Here is a 17,398-nt window from a genome sequence, read left to right as displayed (position 1 = left end):
AGTTCGTAGGAGTTCGCATTACCTTCAAGGATTTCCAGTTTTCAATTCCCCGCTCCTTCCCCCACTCACCTTATCCCCCCATACCCTATACATCCCTCTCCCCACCAACTTTAGTCACTATTGTATACGTTAGAGTTCAGACTATAGACTATTTCGAATCTTTTCCTGACGTTAGTGTCTCAATGTCTTTGTCTGGGAGAGTTCAGATTACATGCGTGTTCCGGAGTAGGCAGGGTTTGAAGAAATTAGCTTCTCTGTCCCGTACATGTTCATGGAATGGGTTCCAGGTAGTTAAGAATCTTAGATATTTACCAGTACTGACAGCGCATATCTTCTCCATGGCCATTACTCCCCAGATCTTGATCCACCACCATGCTGAGATTGGACTGGTTTTTCCAGTTTTGTGCAAGGGTAATTTTTGCTGCTGACAGTAGGTGAGTAATCCGCTTGGCTGTCGTTCTTGACATTGCATATTTACCTTCTATAGGGACTCTTAAGAGAATTGTCTTCGGGGATCTCGGCAGTTCAACCCCTGAAATGTCCTTTATGTGGCTTAGTATTTCCTTCCAGTAGGCGACGGCTTTAGGGCATGTCCGCCACATATGGAATAGGTCTCCCTTCTCACCACAGTTCCTCCAGCAATTTGGTGAAGATGACTTTGTGAATTTATGAATGCGGTTCGGGGACATATACCATCTGAGGCATAGTTTGTAAGTGGATTCCTTTATTGTGGTGCATCTGGAGGTGCTTTGTGCACGTGCCCATACCTGGTTCCATGCCTCCTCTGTTAGTGACTCTTGCATGTCTCTTTCCCAGTTGATTTTGTATGTGAGATTGTCGGTCGGTTGGTCGTTGGAGAGCAGTCTGGAGACCCCCTTTGCCGTGTTGCCTTCTGCAGCGACAGTCCTAGGCCTGATGGCATTCTTGTGCCCGCTCTCCACCGTTGGGTGGGTAATCCAGTGCCTTATTTGTGCATATCTATAGCGCTCATTTTCTCCTATATTGAATTTCTGCTGGCAGTCTGTGAGGAGTAATGGAGAGCCGTCTTTGTACATATCTTTCAGGTATATAGTTTCAGCCCCGGATTAACCCACCCAATACCCTCGCTGAAGACCCGGTTTGAAATCTGGGTTGTGCATCAGTGGCGTATATGGTCCCATTCTGCTCGGAATGTGTTTCTTTTTCCGGGCTTTATCCCAGCTTTGCAGTGACCGTTTCGTCATTTCCAAAAGTGCACCTCTGCTCTCTCGGTTTTCTTTTCTCAGGCTCAACGGGGCTATTAGGGGAGCCGATGAGGCTGTTTGTTCGATTCTACACCATCCTTTATGGTTCTCTGGTTTTGCCCATCTGGGCATTGGTGCTAGTTGTGCTGCCAATATGTATCTGTCCATTTCTGGAACTCCCAGGCCGCCCAGGAGGATTGGGAGCACATTAGGATTAGTTTCTGGATCCTGGGTTTCTTACTATGCCATATGAATTTGAATATCGCATTTTGCAACTCTCGGACCTTGGCTAGCTTTATGGCCACTGGTAGTGAACTTATTACATAAAGGAGGTGAGGGAGGATAGTCATTTTGACAGCTGTGATGCGGGCAAACCAGGACAGCTCCTGAGAGTCCCACCTGCGCATATCTTCCTGTAGCTGTTTCCACAGCGGGATTAGGTTTGTCTGATATAGCTTTTGTGGTTCTCTAGCAAGGTGGATTCGTAGGTATTCCAGTTTTCTTTCCACCCAGCTCATCGGGAATGTCCTCTCCAATGTCTCGGTCTCTTCTCTCCTTGCTGTTATGTTCATGGCTTTTGATTTGGAGAAGTTTATCGAGAACCCAGAGACCTGTCTGAATTCCTCCAGCTGAGCCATCGCTCTGGGCATCGTATTTTCTGGGTCTCCCATGAAAAGCATAATGTCATCTGCGTACAGGGCTATTTTGTGGGTTTCCTGACCAATTGTAACTCCTCTGATGCGAGCATCCTGTCGGAACTGCATTGCACATGGCTCCATCGCCATCGCAAAAATCAGGGGGGAGAGGGGACAGCCCTGACGAGTGCCCCTTCTGATCTTCACAAACTCTGTACTCTGTCCATTGATCCTGAAACTTGTCGATGGATGTTGGTAATTGGCGAGCACCATTTTAGTGAATTATGGGCCACAACGGAAGCGTTCTAAGATCAGTTTCAGATAGCACCAGTCCATGCTGTCAAAGGCCCGGGTGGCGTCAAGAGCTGCCACTGCAAATGACTGTCGTGTTCGCCGCCCAACATCCAACATCTATGACTTCTACTGCTCTTCTGACGTTGTCTTGTGTGTGTGTGCCGATGAACCCCGCTTGGTCTTCGTGTATTATGCTCGGCAGAATTTTCATTAGACTGGTTGTTAGAATTTTCGTATAGATTTTTTGCGTCTGTGTTCAACAATGCTATGGGCCGATATCTTGCACAGTTGTTGGGATATTTACCTGGCTACAGGGTTAGGATAGTTATAGACCTCCCCATATCAAGCATGACCTTCCCCTCTTCTCTGATTGTATTGTATAGTTTTGTCAACTGGCCTAACAATTGTGTGCAGAATGTATTGTAATAGCCGTGGCCAAGGCCGTCTGGACCAGGAGTCTTATTTGCTGGTAGTGCTGAGATGGCATCGCTGATATCTTGTGCTGTGATTGGATTCCCAAGATTGGTTCTGTCTTTCGCTGCAATTTGGGGCAGCTGGAGATTGATATAGGTGAGTTGGCGTTCTGGGTTTAAGTTCTCACTATTTAAGAGTTCCTCATGAAATCGCTTCATTATTTATTTTTTGTCATGCTCTGCTGTGTGGGGTTTTCCATAGGTGTCATTTAGTTGCACTATGTAGTGCCAGAAAACGATTAGCCTTGCCCCCATGGATATAATAGGATTGTTTTGTCTGTAGCAGTGACTGGGCGATCCGGTCCGCCGTATGATTCTCCAGTTGAGCTCTGATTTTCCGAAGCGCTCTTAGGGATTTCCTCGAACCATGGGCTTTGTGTTGGGCTTCTGCGGCTTTCACCACTTTTTTTCTAGTTGGTTTGTCATCAATTGTCATGATGCCTAACCCCGGGGACCCAGACCAAGTCCAGCAACCCCGGAAGCAGGCATCAAGTTATACTAAGCAAACCCAACAACCCCTGCTAGGGGCTATTTTGGTGCAGTCCTGGCGCCATAGGCGTCGGGCTCATAGATTAAAACTTACCTGATGCAGACCATGCTGCAAGAGCTCCAAGCCAAAGGAGGCTTGGAAGGGACTACTTTACCTAAGGGACTATTTTTTTTTTTTTTTTTTTTTTTTTTTTTTACTCGAGTGGGGCTGGGGAGGAATACTTACCTGGGACTACTTTGGGGGCTATTTAAACCACGCCCAAAGAGCACCACATGCTTTGCGCTATTCTGCATCCAGCAGCGTAACACTCACCGTGCCTGCAAGTCTGCATCCAGTCTTCTGCCACGCCCGCCTCGAGTCCGGAGCTCCTAGAAAAAGGGGAGAGAAGGAGAAAAGGTTAGAACAAGAGCAATACCTTTCATCCTTACCTGAATTCCCGATCCATCGCGCCTTCGAACTGGAAGAAAGAAGTTATTTTATGCACGTCGCCTCGCCTGCAGCAGCGCTGCTTAACTCGCCGGCCTTTGCAGCATCTTCACATTCCACCGCATCCTTCTGCATGCTCCCGCCGCACTCCCGCACGTAAGGGGAAGACAAGAACAGCAAGGTGAGCCAAGGGAATACAGAGGCAATATTAGTTACCCCCCCATAGACTTACCTGATTTTACCACCGGGGGTACTATTCCTCTTCACGGATCGGCGCAGCTTCCACTGCATCCTCGCCGAACCCTGGCCCCTAAGGGGAAACAAAAGGACAGCAAGGTGAAACAAAGGGACAAACAAGGGGAAACCTCCTCATCACAATAGACTTACCTAATTTTACCGCCGGAGGCATTATTCCCCGAGACTTCATATATTCTCTCAGTGCCTGAATAAGGGAGAAAGCAACAGGTTACATATTGACATTATTTTATCGAACTGTGTTGGATAATACAAGTCCTTACCTGAATATTACCGGTTGCCACGAGGAACTCTTCGCTAGGGTCAAGCTGCAACCTGCAAGGAATCGAACAAGAGTGAAAGTCAGACATTTGAACTCTTACGAACTACATACTTACGGCGTCTTGCCGGGAATCTCAGAGTAAATCTTGTTCTGGAACTCACCAATTCCTTCGAGCCAGTGAAGCAACTGGTTATCAACGTGCCCCTGCGCTCAATGCAGGATGGAGAGCTCATCTTTCCAAACCATCATGTGAGACTATAAGAGGGGACCTCAAAGGTGATCAGTGGGGAGAACAGCAGGAGTGGGGGAGGGTTAACGCTCAACTCCACGGGTGGTTAATTCCCTTTCCCCATTTGCAGAAGAATATTCCTACAGGCCAAGCAAACGAAGCTAGGTGGGCCAGTCCAGTCCGTCATCTCGGCACTACACGTCACATTGGTGGAGGCCGCATCTGTCCAGTTCAGATCGACACCCCTATGGGAGCCAGGTGAGCGTAACATCAATGTTCTTTCACGGTAGTACGCCGCTGCTTGTGACATGAATTCTCCCCTGATCACTGTCTTTCCTGCGTCCCATATTACCCTCCCCCCCCCAGGCCGTTTTCACGTTGTCATTTTCTTTGAAGTAGTTGTTGATGGTGGTCTCCTTGTCCTTCAGGAGGATTTCGTTTGATCTCCAGGGAGGTTTTGCTCTGTTCCCTTCCACCCCCCAATCGACACCCACCATCACTGGTGCGTGGTCTGAGTGATGTTACACTCCTATTTCTACCATTATTTGCGGGACTAATGTTATGGATACTAAGATCATGTCTATCCTGGTGTATCCGAGGTGGACGGCTGAGTAGTGGGTGTACTCTTCTGTCTCCGTGGAAGAATTGCCAAGTTTCAATTACTCCTAATTCCCTGAAGAATCGGCCCAGGGCTTGTCTGTTTTTCTGATCCATAGTAGTTGGGGGGAGTGTTTTTGTCCAGCATTGGGTCCATAACGCAATTGAAGTCCATTATCAGTTGGCCCTCGCACCAGCCCTTTTTTCTTTTTTTTATGTGGGGAAGACCCCCCCCGCTATCCCTCCCACATCCTGACCTCAGTTTATTGGCTAACCCAACCCCCATCTATTTATTATTTTAAAAGTGCAAACATCCCACATTTTTCTGATTTTGATTTTATTTATTTTTTTGTTGGTTTTTTTTATTTATTTTTTTTAAACAAAAAAGTGTTATTTTTGTCATTTGCGTTTTGGCATTCGTTTTTCTCAGGTGATACAAAGGGTCTTGCTGGCCGGGCTCACCTCCCTAACCTCAGAGGGGGTGGCTCCCCTCTGCAGAGATGGGACGAAAGTCCAGATTCGTCACAGCTAGCTATTCTGAGCTTTGCCAAGAAATAAAATGCAATTTTCAAAGCACAGGGATCAGAGGCCTTACTGTAGTTTGGAAGGGTAGTTTCTCTAAAAATGAGTATCCTCCCACGACTCCTAGTATTTCTAGGGTTTACCTGCCTAACCCTTTTTGGCTTCTGCAAGAGATTGACTTCATGTGGAGCCAGTCCAAGCACAGAGTGTCACTGGCCATTTTGTTCAAAGAAGAAGATAACAGAGGACTATCATTACCGACATTTATATTAAGCATCATAAATCGGGTAACTCGGGGACTGAATTGATTCAGGGTCCCAAAAGCATTGAATGCTGATAGATGATGGCCAAAATAAAAGTGATTTGTATATAAAAGGAAAGCAGGGGCACAGGTAAGTATAACCAAACTTAGGAGTAGGCTGAAATACGTCAAATAGGCCTTACAGCATGCTTTTGCAGAAAAACTGTGTTGGCTTGTTTATTAATCTGCTACGAAGCTGCAGTGGCTGGTAACACATTGCAGGTCCCATGATCCCAGGCTGCAATGGTAAAAAAAAAGCAATAGTTGGTATTTTTTTGAGGTCCCGGATTAAAACCCATGGGTCCCACCGACTGGCAAGTAGGGCATAACCATTTCCTAATTCAAAAAGATTTGCAAAATGTGGTTTTTAGATGGTGTCAAAAGAACCACAGCAGTTTCAAATTGCCCCTTAGTATGTTTGGCCTGGGAAGAAGGTTGAAGAGTTCTTAATATGCACCATTTGTATAGTAGTATGTCCATGGTTCAAGGCTCTGAAAATGCCATGTTAGAGAGCGTTTCTCATGTGAACACAGATGCGATGACCGGGACAGATGAATAAAGTTCTGCTGGGCATCTCAAATATTTCAATAAATTATTACAATGTGGGAAGTGGGGGTCACAAATTATAATTAAGGGCAGTGTGGAAAGGTTTGTGGCCCCAATTGCAGAACATAATGTATGTTTGTCTACAATGGTATAATGTTTGAGCCCCGGTGGGGAGATTTTTTCATGTTGCAAAGTTACTAATGTTAATTAGCTTGATTGTTATATAAGTTTTAGATTTAGGGGCTTTTCTTTGACAGCGCCTTTTCACACACTTCTGTTCTGTGATCTGTTTGAATATAGCTGTACCAACTGCGATTGGGCCGTTAATAAACCTGTGTTACTAGTGTATGTACACTACCTTTTTTTAATATTATTATTTTATTTATTTATTTGTTTTACTACTTTTGGCGACCGAGGCTACATTTTTATGAATCGGAGCAGACATGTGGCAATTCTTCCCATTTGCAATCCGCTTTTATTTTCATGACACATTTTGGCAAAAATCTACTTTTGTGTCAAACTTTGTGATTTACTAGTAACTACCATAATATATATATTCTGCTTCAGCTAATCATGGAGAATTTAATAGAACAGCCAGGTCAGCACCATGTTGAACAGCTGTTTGGCAATTTTCTTCCGTTTTTACAAAAAGCATCATTGTAAAAAACATTCAGTTTATTGCCTATATACCTAATTTTACCACCCACCAGTACGCCAACCCTTAAATCCGGGACATGTTCATAGCAGCCAGGAACACCTTTTACCTTGCCATTACAATTCCCTATGTCGCAAGTGGATACATTCTATTTTAAAGGAATAACCTGGAAATTACCTAAAATATGACTCATGAATCCAGGAAGTACGATTTATGGTTGCTGAGAAAAATGCCTAAATTATATTAGTCCCTTAAAATTAATAGGACATCTTTAGGTTAGGCAAATTGGAGCCCTTCTGTCCCCAGTGCTGTTTGCTTCTCTTGGCCAATGTTTTTAGTCTTTGTAGTTTGAAGTGTAGGCTTCATATCATAAATGGGGGTGTATTTGCTACACAGAGATCCCTCTCCCCACATTCCAGTCATGCACCGGCTAGAGCCGTTTGCTTTGCACAGAAATGAGCTTTCAAGACACCAAGTCTAGGGAAAATCTGTTTTTAACACTAATTAGCAGACAATCTTTATTGAAGATGTAAACCGCTGTGGTACTAGCCAGGCTTTCAGTGGGGGAGTCCTTTTTGACATTTGCCCCACAGCGAGCAAAAGGGTCTGCTTCGGGCCTACAGGAACTTTTTCATGGAAACAAAGTGGGCTTTTCTTTTCTAATGTTTGCCGGTATTTTGAATGTGAATCATAATATACATTATATACATTACATCTTGTCAATTCACACTAAGGACCCGATTCATGGATTTCTTTTTTTTTTCTTTTTTTTGCACAGTTCAAAATGACTTTGCACTGCAGACACAAACCCTGATTCATGGATTTTTGCTGTGCAAAATCAGTACAAAGTTAATTTTGCAGTACAAAATTACTTTGCACCACTTTGCACTGCAAAAATACACTTTGCACAGTTCCATGAATCGGGGTTTGTGTCAGCAGTGCAAAGTCACTTTTCAACATTGCATAGTCACTTTGAACCGTGCTAAAAAAATTCAATGAACTGGGCCCTTAGTCTTTTCCCTGACATCTTTATGCTGGCAGGGGAAAATGTTTTCTTGTCTTGCTTTAAACTGCAAACCCCCATGTAAACTCATTTTGCCGTCAGTGTTTGAAAATCCTGCTTTTCATGTGAAAGGGCCCTTTGGATTTCCTTTGCCACAGTGAATTAAAAAGGCTGATTTTCCTTTTGTAATGACAGGAAAACCTTTTCACATTGCATATCCTTGTGTTAAGTGCAGAAACCCCACAGTTCGCCTCAATAGGCCCCTTTTCAGTGTGAAGGTTCTGTTTTTTTCTTTTTTATTAAGGCTGGCATGTCATTTTTCCTGTGGGCACTTCAGTTCTGTGGGTTTGGGGCCTTTGATTACACCCCACAGAAAATACTGGGAAAACATTATGGATGTTATGTAGCTAATGGCAAGCCAGGATCTGCCCTCCTACAGGGAGACCAGTCTGTGAATCTCTGGGGAAGAAAGGTCAGGGAAGAGCATGCATGACGAACAAGCAATATTACAATTGCTGCTGGTTGGGAAATCACTATTACTTCTCACTGGAAAACACCACAGGCTCCAACTGTGTGTGTGCAGGGGGGGAGGGGGACTGGTTTGGGAAGATGTAGAACTCACTAATCTGCAAAAAGAAGACCTACATTACCCAATGTCTATAAGTGCCTTTTTCCAAATATGTTACTAAGCACAATAAGAACCATGGATGTCCAACCCCTTGTCCAGCTTCCGGGCTGCTGCATTGTGATTGACCAGCAGGAACATCGTGATTTGGTGTCTTGAGCAGTACTTGTATCATCCCAAAGATCGGGCAACAATCAAAATGTGCGATCTAGGCTGTGTTTGATGTTGCCGAAAAATAAAAGTTGATTTGTCCGAAATTCTGTTAACTCCACCTTCTGATTGTTTTGGGCATATCGATAGAAAAGGGATTTTCGTATCTTTCAGTTGCGGTTGTACTTTCTCTAATATTTGTATTTCTACAGTTTCTCACTATGTGAAAGGTTTACATCAATTGTGATGCAAGAGAAACTGTTCAGTTTATTACATGTTTGAAAACTCGATACAATTATTTGTTTGCACAAAAACTCTTAGTAGGCATGTGATGGATAAATAGGTGTACCGTGGCATACCGCTCAGCCAAACCATGGAAAGGCCTCGGCTTCCTGGGGCGAGGCAGAGCCCAGATCATACAGTGTTTTTATTAAAAAGCGTATCAGGACATTGTAAACACTGAGTATCACTCAGGATTTACCTGTGTTAGTCATTTGGGCAAGGGCCAATCTACTTATCTGATGTTCCCTCTTCAAACTGCACTGCCATTAAATGTCTTTGAATGAGCAACCTGGGTTGATTCTAAAGCGAACACAATGCCCGAGGCCACACCGAGGCCTCAGGGGCTGAGCAGGGTGTGAGTGAAGGTCACTTCATAGGAATGGTGACCGTGACGGGAGTACGGCTTCATTGGCAGCCTATAGCTGCAATGGTGGATTTAAGACACAGAGCTCCAGCAGGCAAGAATGACAACAATCATTGAGTATGCCAACAGTTTGGGCTTTGGTAAAGGGACCCGGAACTAATTTGGCCGCGCATGGTGTCTCGCCAGCCCCAGGCAGGGGGACTCGGAAGGGGCCTACGCATTCCAAGGGCTCCCGTGTAGCAAAGGCAAATCCATAACATATATACTAGGGCCGACAGTTTGAAATCATTCACATGCTAGTACTCCAGAACCAAAACTTGAAATAACAGAGAAAGATTAGAGAGTGTGGTGGAGGAAGACGAAGGGGACGTGGATAATGAGAAAAGGAGGAAAGTATGAATGAAGGAAGGAAGGGAAGAACGGAAGTGAGAGGGAGGAAATAAAGCAAAAAAGGAAGGTAGGCTAAAGGGGGGGGGATAAGGAGGGGAAGGAAAGGAAAGCGGAAAAGTAATGCGAAAGAGAAGGAAGGAGGCAATTACATGATAATGGGGGTTAGATGTATGACGGGATGGAATGGCAGGGATGAGGAAGGGCGTATATTGGAAGTCGTAATATGAGGCAATACAAGACAGTGCAAGAGTCGGAAAAAGTGTGAGAAGCAGGTATGAGTAAAATACCAACATACAATTGAAAGAAAAAAAAATGAATCCCTGCATGGTGAATTCAATGTGGACATTAACATGTGTAACCAATGCGGATGTTCGGCATTGTGCCTTGTTTTCCACCGGTGTGCATTACACACTGGAGAAACACAGCTTTGTGGGATTTACGGGAACAGCAGTCTGAAATGTAAGACTTGAGAATAGACTCATCGCTCGCTCTGCTGCCCGGCACACAGATACAAGGACACGCACACGGCACCAAGGCAACAGCAAATATTAAGAATTCATCCCATTGTCCAGTGTCACTTATACAAGACTCATTTTCTGCCATGGCGTGGTGATGATATCTCAGGGGCCAGCCCGAGGGTCGGAGACGGCTTGGATGTACCTGCTGCCAGAAGTGGGACAAGCTCGGACTGGCTAGTAGGGCAATAGGGCAATGCCCGTAGGATTCACCAAACGGGTTGTCGCAGCCTCTTTTACTGTGCAAGCTGGGGCCTTTTGAAAGCACTGCATTGGGCAGCTGGTAGTTTTGTCCACATTTTACAGGGCAAATGTGCTTTAAAATAGGACATTTTCCAAAAGTTATTCTAAACATAGAACTCCAAATGCTGCTCATAGTCGGAGGTCAAAGTGAGTGTGAACTTTCAGGAACGGAGTTCCACTAATTTTATTTAATACTATTGGCAGTTCCACTACTTGTTTCAACAATTGTCACCATTTCGTAATGGTGGTGGTGATGAAATTAAAGCATACTTTTTCATTTTGCCACTCTGCAGCAGTTTCAGTTTAACAGAAGTCTGTTTGGCCATACATTTCCGAAGCCTGGATGGACTCCAGCTGGCTTTATCTTAGTTGGAGGAAGATGGAGGAGGTCCTACTAAAACTAAGAAGTAATCCTTTCTCGCAACCAATCTCCCCCTGTTAAGCGCTTAGAGATTATAATCGGTAAAGGACCACGCCATTCATAAGTGATGTTATTTTAATATCAGGTGGCTTTGTGAGTTTTGCCACTTCATGCAACTTGACCAGTGTGTAGTGTGGTAGGAGCATTAGTGACTACTCGCTTGAACTATTGCAATGCACTGCTAGGCGGATACTTCAATGAAACGTATTAGTAGGCTCCAGGTGGCTCGAAACTGATAGGCCTCTTTCTATAGGAAAAGCGATCATGTTCAAGCTGCTCACATGAACCGGCTTGTCTCCCTATGGTTGCCGATTTACCTTTCCGTTCTTCCACTGCATGTCAGTGATCTACCTTTGGGGCAGGCCCAGCTCCAGGAATTATCATCTGAGTGGGCCAGATTTGCTATTGAATGATACAATTGTGTTCAATAAATGTGGCCTGATATTTTCAAAGAAAGATGTGTGTGTATTCTTGGCGGATCCTAATGCCAGAGCTGACTATCTATTAAACCATTTTAGAGGAGCAGCTGCATGCCTCTGCAGGAAACCCGTGCCCCTACTTCCCATATGTTGGAGGCCTGAGATTGTGCCGTGTTTGACACCAGCAGTTGTGCCAATACTGCAACGTATGTTCGAAATAAGGTACCCATTGAGACAACCCTATCAAATGTATCCCCAAAGGGAAGACTATTTGAGTGAGGAACTCTCTGAAGGAATATGAGAAGGAGCAGAGAAAAGAAGCCTGTGACGTCATAAGAGTATGAACAACGTCTCAAGATACTGGCTGAAAAGGATGTATATATCCCAAAGAGACTGATGACGAAGTAAAGAATCAAATGAACTTTAAAGGTTATACGTGCACAAAGTGCTGCAGAGAAGCAACCGTTCAATAATTGTACAGACGCTGAAATGCAAGTAGACTAAGTGATCATAGAAGCTGGCTATACATAGTGAATAGAATGCAGGCAAAGCCGCCATTGTATAGAAGCTGGACATCAGTATCATGAATTTAGTAAGCCAGGACCCATGCAGAAGGAAGGGAAAACTATGCTGCAGCAAGAATAAGCTGAACCGTGGAGCTGCATGGCGAGGTGGTCTGGCCTGAAGTAAAAATTGAGGCAGCCGAAGTCGGCTATCTATTATTGAAAGGAGCGAGGAGCGAACGTACAAATGACAAATCATCCCTTGTTAAGGTACAAAGAAGGAACACCAAGAGTATCAAAGTTTAATTCATTTAAGACCTTTAAAAGCTGCAAAGTGGACCAAATCGTGGTCTCCTGTTACGTGAGCAAACAATGAAAATAGAGCTCAGACGTGGAGTCCCAGAACAGGATAGTGAGTGCCCGCACGCCCATGTATTCTCGGAGATGAGGATACTTTTGCGAGGCCAAGTTCAAAGACCATCTTCATGGCAGAAGGCATGGGTGATGAGAGATGTTGGGCTAATTGGGTGGAGACGTAGAGTCTGGCCCCATATCCTTGCACCTGGGTGTGGGCTTACATGCTGCTAAATGAACCGAATGTTCCAAACATGGCACAAGTGTGCCACCCAATTGTAGTGGTCCATATAACAAAGGACCTTTTTATAGTTTGAGAACCAATGAGAAACTGCCTATCTAATGTTTCTGAAGATATGTTTTAGAGGTAGGCATATATAGTCCACATGACAGTGGGCAGCCAATTACAAACCTAGTACCTATAGATAATATACTTGGATGTTCCCCTTAAGCCTATGCCGATCCCCAGTAAGTTTTTCATTATTTGCCACGTAGTATATCACCTCTGATGTATTTTGGATATATAACCTTTGCTTTGTGAAAAGATCGCTGAGAGAAATCGAGCGTACATCGTTGATGTTCGTTTGTAACTCCCTGTTTTAGATAATTGTTAATAAAACAATACTTTGACATCTTCCTGAGTTGGTTCAATTATTTGGACTCAGAGTTTGTCTGTGTGATCTCATCCATTACATTTACATTCATAAAGGGCACTAAGCTCACCATGAGTGAGGTTTTTTGGAATAGCTTATAAAGCGAACTGAGTCACTTGTAGGGTCACCTCATTTTAGCAGGTACTGTCAGTCTAGAAATACGGATACCTCTACTTTGAGACCGCAAACGCATTTTGGTGGCCGTGGGCCAACCGTCTCATGCACGATACGACGGAATATAGGTTTTCGAGTTTTCCAATGAACGGCCATTTTGATGTAACAAGAATCGCCATTTTGTTTTCTAACCATTGCTCATTGCTTTCTGTTCCTTTTGCTTCGCAGTATATTTTCCGCTTACACTGCTCGACTGTGAAAGATTGTTGTCTGTATGTGAAAAGGACAAGGCTGCAGGGCCGTGAGGATAACAAGAGTTCGCTGAAACACAAACGTAGGCAGCGCCAGGAAAAATGCCCGGCTCCCTCCCGAATGTAGCCTTGAAGCAGAGCTGCAGGGCATTTAATCATTTAACAGCTGCCAGCCAGTCTCGTTATATGGTAGAATATGTTAGAATAAAACCGCTAAAGGCTTGAATTATGCTTTTCTAACGGCCCCCCTTTGCTGAGCCCGCTAGAGCATGTTGGCTCCCAGGATGCAAATAGCACCTGATAGATAGCAAGGTCTGGAATGCAACTCCCCCCCCCCGTATATATTTCGCTTCCAAGAACAGAAGCGCTGTGTTCTATTCAATAACCAAAAGATGCCTTCGCACTCACAAATTGCAAATTGTTACTAGAATAGATGTTTGAAGGTGTCATAGTGGTCGGAGATGTCCATCATCACACCAAGTTCAAAGAAACCCAATAAAGGGGGGTGTTAAACATGTCATAGCTGATTGTTTGATATGCATTTTGTATATATGTAACTGATGTACGTAATTCACTCTCTTGCTTCCCTCGAGGTCTAGAGATACGCGTCGCGGGGCGTGAGACCGAGTTGGCCAACTGAGACTTTTGCTTTGCAATAAAACCCTAGCTTTGGGAATACAACCTTGTGTCTGGCGTCTTTATCGTGTGTGGTGACCCGCCTTGTTTCCATAGACGTCAGGGTCCCCTAGGGGCCCCTTTAAGTACAGCATAGTTCAATTAAAGGATTTTCCCAGGATCACACACTTTGGTTAAGTGGTAAAGCCAGAATTTGAGCCTAGCTTGAAATTTAGATACTTGACCACACATCTTTCCAAGCTCAAGTTAGTACAAGTATGTGTTGAAGTTGGGTTTTGAATACTACATTTCATACAGATTATTTTAAGTCGCATGAGAAACCAACCAGACAATGCAGTCATTGTTGTATAAATGTGTTGATGAAAGGAGTAAGGGGGACCTTTTGTTTTGAATCCTAAATTGCCCAGAGGGGACCACTTCTGTTAGCACTTTTTTGCAAAGGGGCCATTCCAAGTTCTGCAAAAGTAAAGCGTATCACATTGGCGACATCGCCTTTTTCTCCTCACCTTTCCATAACATGTCTAGAAAAATTTACATCACTTCCAGAATTAACAACTGTGGCAGCCCTCCACAATGGACTCCTTTGAATTGTGCCTGCTTTTACCAGGTGTTAGTCAGGCGGCTCCCACAATACATGCTGGTGGAAAACCAATCGGATTTGCCGGGGGGGCGGAGGGGGCTTGTTAAGTCTGATCTGCTCTCCAACTTCACCTGCCAGACCATACACATCCTGCAGCTCATAACAAGTGGCAATACATGCATTGAACAGCACTTCTTCAACTCCACCTGACTTGGAAAATGACCCCCTTTGATTGTAGATTTATTTTCCCCATCCTAAATGGAAGCCTTCAAGCTCCAGCACAGAAATTAATGGGAACCTACAAACACTCTCATACAGACACAAAGTGAAATGAAATGCATGATAAAGTCATTGATTCACACAGCTTGTTCTGTATCTGCTTAATTTCTAATCACCCAACAATTAAGAAAAAAGTGCCACAGCAATAGTCACTGCCTGTTACCTTTTCTCATCTCTAATCACACGCCGGAACATCCAAAAGAGGAGGTGGGGTAACTATTATTGCCAAAAACTCTGTAGTCACTACAGAAAGTGACCGCTTTGCTTTCCCCTCAGGAGAACTCCTATCCGTGAACATCCCTCTTTCAGGTGAGCGGCAACTCCTTATTCATATCTTGTATAGCCTACCGGGCCAACTTTCCTCCTTTGAGGAAGACCTAAATGGCCTCCTTACACAAAACCGTGCTCGCAACTCTTGCTTCTAGGTGACCTGAATCTCAGCCTACACGATAACCTAGACCCTAAAGCCACAGCAATCCAGAACTCCATCTCAGAACTAGGCTTTTCACTAAGGATATCTGACCCCACTCACTGCAACGGCAGAATTCTAGACTGGATATCAGACTTCAACTGCAACACAAAAATTCTCTCCAATACTCCATGCGCATGGTCAGACCATAATGTCCTCTCCTTTCAAATCCTTGACTCTAAACCTCCATCGCCCAAGGACTTCCAAACACCCCCAGCCTTAACTAGGAACAACCACCTCATCTCTCTAGAAGGCATTCGCCCACTTCTTCAGCCCATCACCCACTACCAGCCATCCTCCGAACAAGACCCTACCACTATGGTAGATCTATATAACCAGAACCTTCATAAAGGCACTAGACCATTTAGCTCTCCTTAAACCTAGGAAAGCCAATCCACTAGCACATCTAAACAAATGGTTCACCGCTGAGCTAAAAACTCTCCGTAATGCTAAAAGAGGCAGAGGCGTCCTGCAGGAAAAAAAAACTCAACACTGAATAAGGATCATTTCGCAACTCCCTCAGCCACATAAAAAACTGCTATTCTAGAAACAAAAAGGGTAAATTATACCAGCAGAATATCCAGTACGAAGAAGCTTTTCACCATCCTCCAAGAACTGGAATCTCCCATCACCCCTCCAGACTCTTGTAAGAAAGGCGTCCAATGGTGCTCCAACATCCAAAAGGCCCTACTCAACAAAATCTGTCTACTACAATCAAAAATAGAAGCAAAAAGAAACAGCTTATTAGCCACTGCCAAAATTTACAAACTACACAATACACCGCCTAATCCAAGCCCCTAATCCTCTGTACCTGCCAATCAAAACAACGTCTTTCAATTCACCCCTGTCACCAACACCGAGGTAGAGGCCATCATCAAAGGTCTCAAGCCCTCTAGGTGTCAAGGAGGCACATGTCAGCCTCCATCATAAAAGAAGGAGCCAAATAATGTGCACCTTTTGATCACCTCCTTCATAAACGCCTCGTTTGCATCCTGCTCCATTCCCAAAACTCTTAGACTCTTGGGTCATGCCCCTCATCAAAAAACCCAATCTCGATCCAAATATTCCCACCAACTTTAAACCCATCACCACAGTACCCTTCCTCTTAAAAATCTTAGACAAGGCTGCTTCTGTCCAGATTCAAAACCATCTGGAGAACAATAATCTTCTGGGCCTCAGACAATCTGGTTTCAGACCAAGACATGGGACAGAAAATGCCCTCTTCGATCTGAAAATACAAATGGGCGAGGCAAGGGATAACGGGAAGCCTGCTCTTCTCCTCCTTTTGGACTTGTCGGCAGTTTTCGACTTAGTAGACCATAACATCCTAACCAACCACCTCAACACAGCTGCCTCATTCTTCTCCAAAGCTGCAGCGTGGGTCAATTCCTTCCTGGTGGACAGATCCATGAGGGTCTTCTCCCCAACTGCTTCAGCGGACCCTTCCCCTATAACATGTGGAGTCCCACAAGGCTCCTGCGTCTCACCCATCCTCTAACATTTTCACGAGGCTCCTGTTTGATCACTTAGACGACCTTGGCATATCCTATACGAATTACGCAGATGATGCACAAATTCTCATCACTCTCTCAGGTAACTACCAATCGGACTCCTTACTCCTAAATGAAATCTACAGCAAAATTCAGGCCTGGATGGCCAATCATGGCCTTTGTCTAAACGATGACAAAACTGAGCTCTTGCTCGTTGGCTCTAAGTTTAGACGTAACAAACTTGGTCCTAAATACTCCTCATTTAACAGCGACGGCAATCTCATCAAAGTCGACAAGGAAGCAAAAACGTTAGGCTTCTACCTAGATTCTGCCCTAACCCTCCAAAGACAAATCAACGCCACTTCTTCTTCTACCGCCTACACATCAAAATTGATAAATACCTGCAGACCATTTTTGCCCACTAACAGCTGTAACACCCTTGCAAGAGCTCTTATACTATCCAAACTGGACTATTGTAACATGCTCTCCTTCGGTACTAGCCAGAAGAAACTTCACAAGCTTCAAGTTCTACAAAACAATGCACTCAGAACTGCATTAGGTATTCCCTGATCTAGCCACATCTCACAAATCTGTCGCAACACCAACTGGCTCCCTATCCAAGATAGGATCACCTTTAGAACGCTTATGATTACTCTTAAATGCCTAAACAACTCAGCTCCCAAATATCTGATAGACAAATTCTCCAGAAAAGAGTCCACCAGAACGAAGTATGCCTACTGTCTTAACAT

The sequence above is a fragment of the Ambystoma mexicanum genome, chromosome 12, assembly GCF_040938575.1.
Source record: "Ambystoma mexicanum isolate Mex_15411 chromosome 12, UKY_AmexF1_1, whole genome shotgun sequence".
In the NCBI taxonomy this organism is placed as follows: domain Eukaryota; kingdom Metazoa; phylum Chordata; class Amphibia; order Caudata; family Ambystomatidae; genus Ambystoma; species Ambystoma mexicanum.
The sequence above is the reverse complement of the archived record's forward strand: the minus strand, read 5'-3'. Positions refer to the sequence as shown.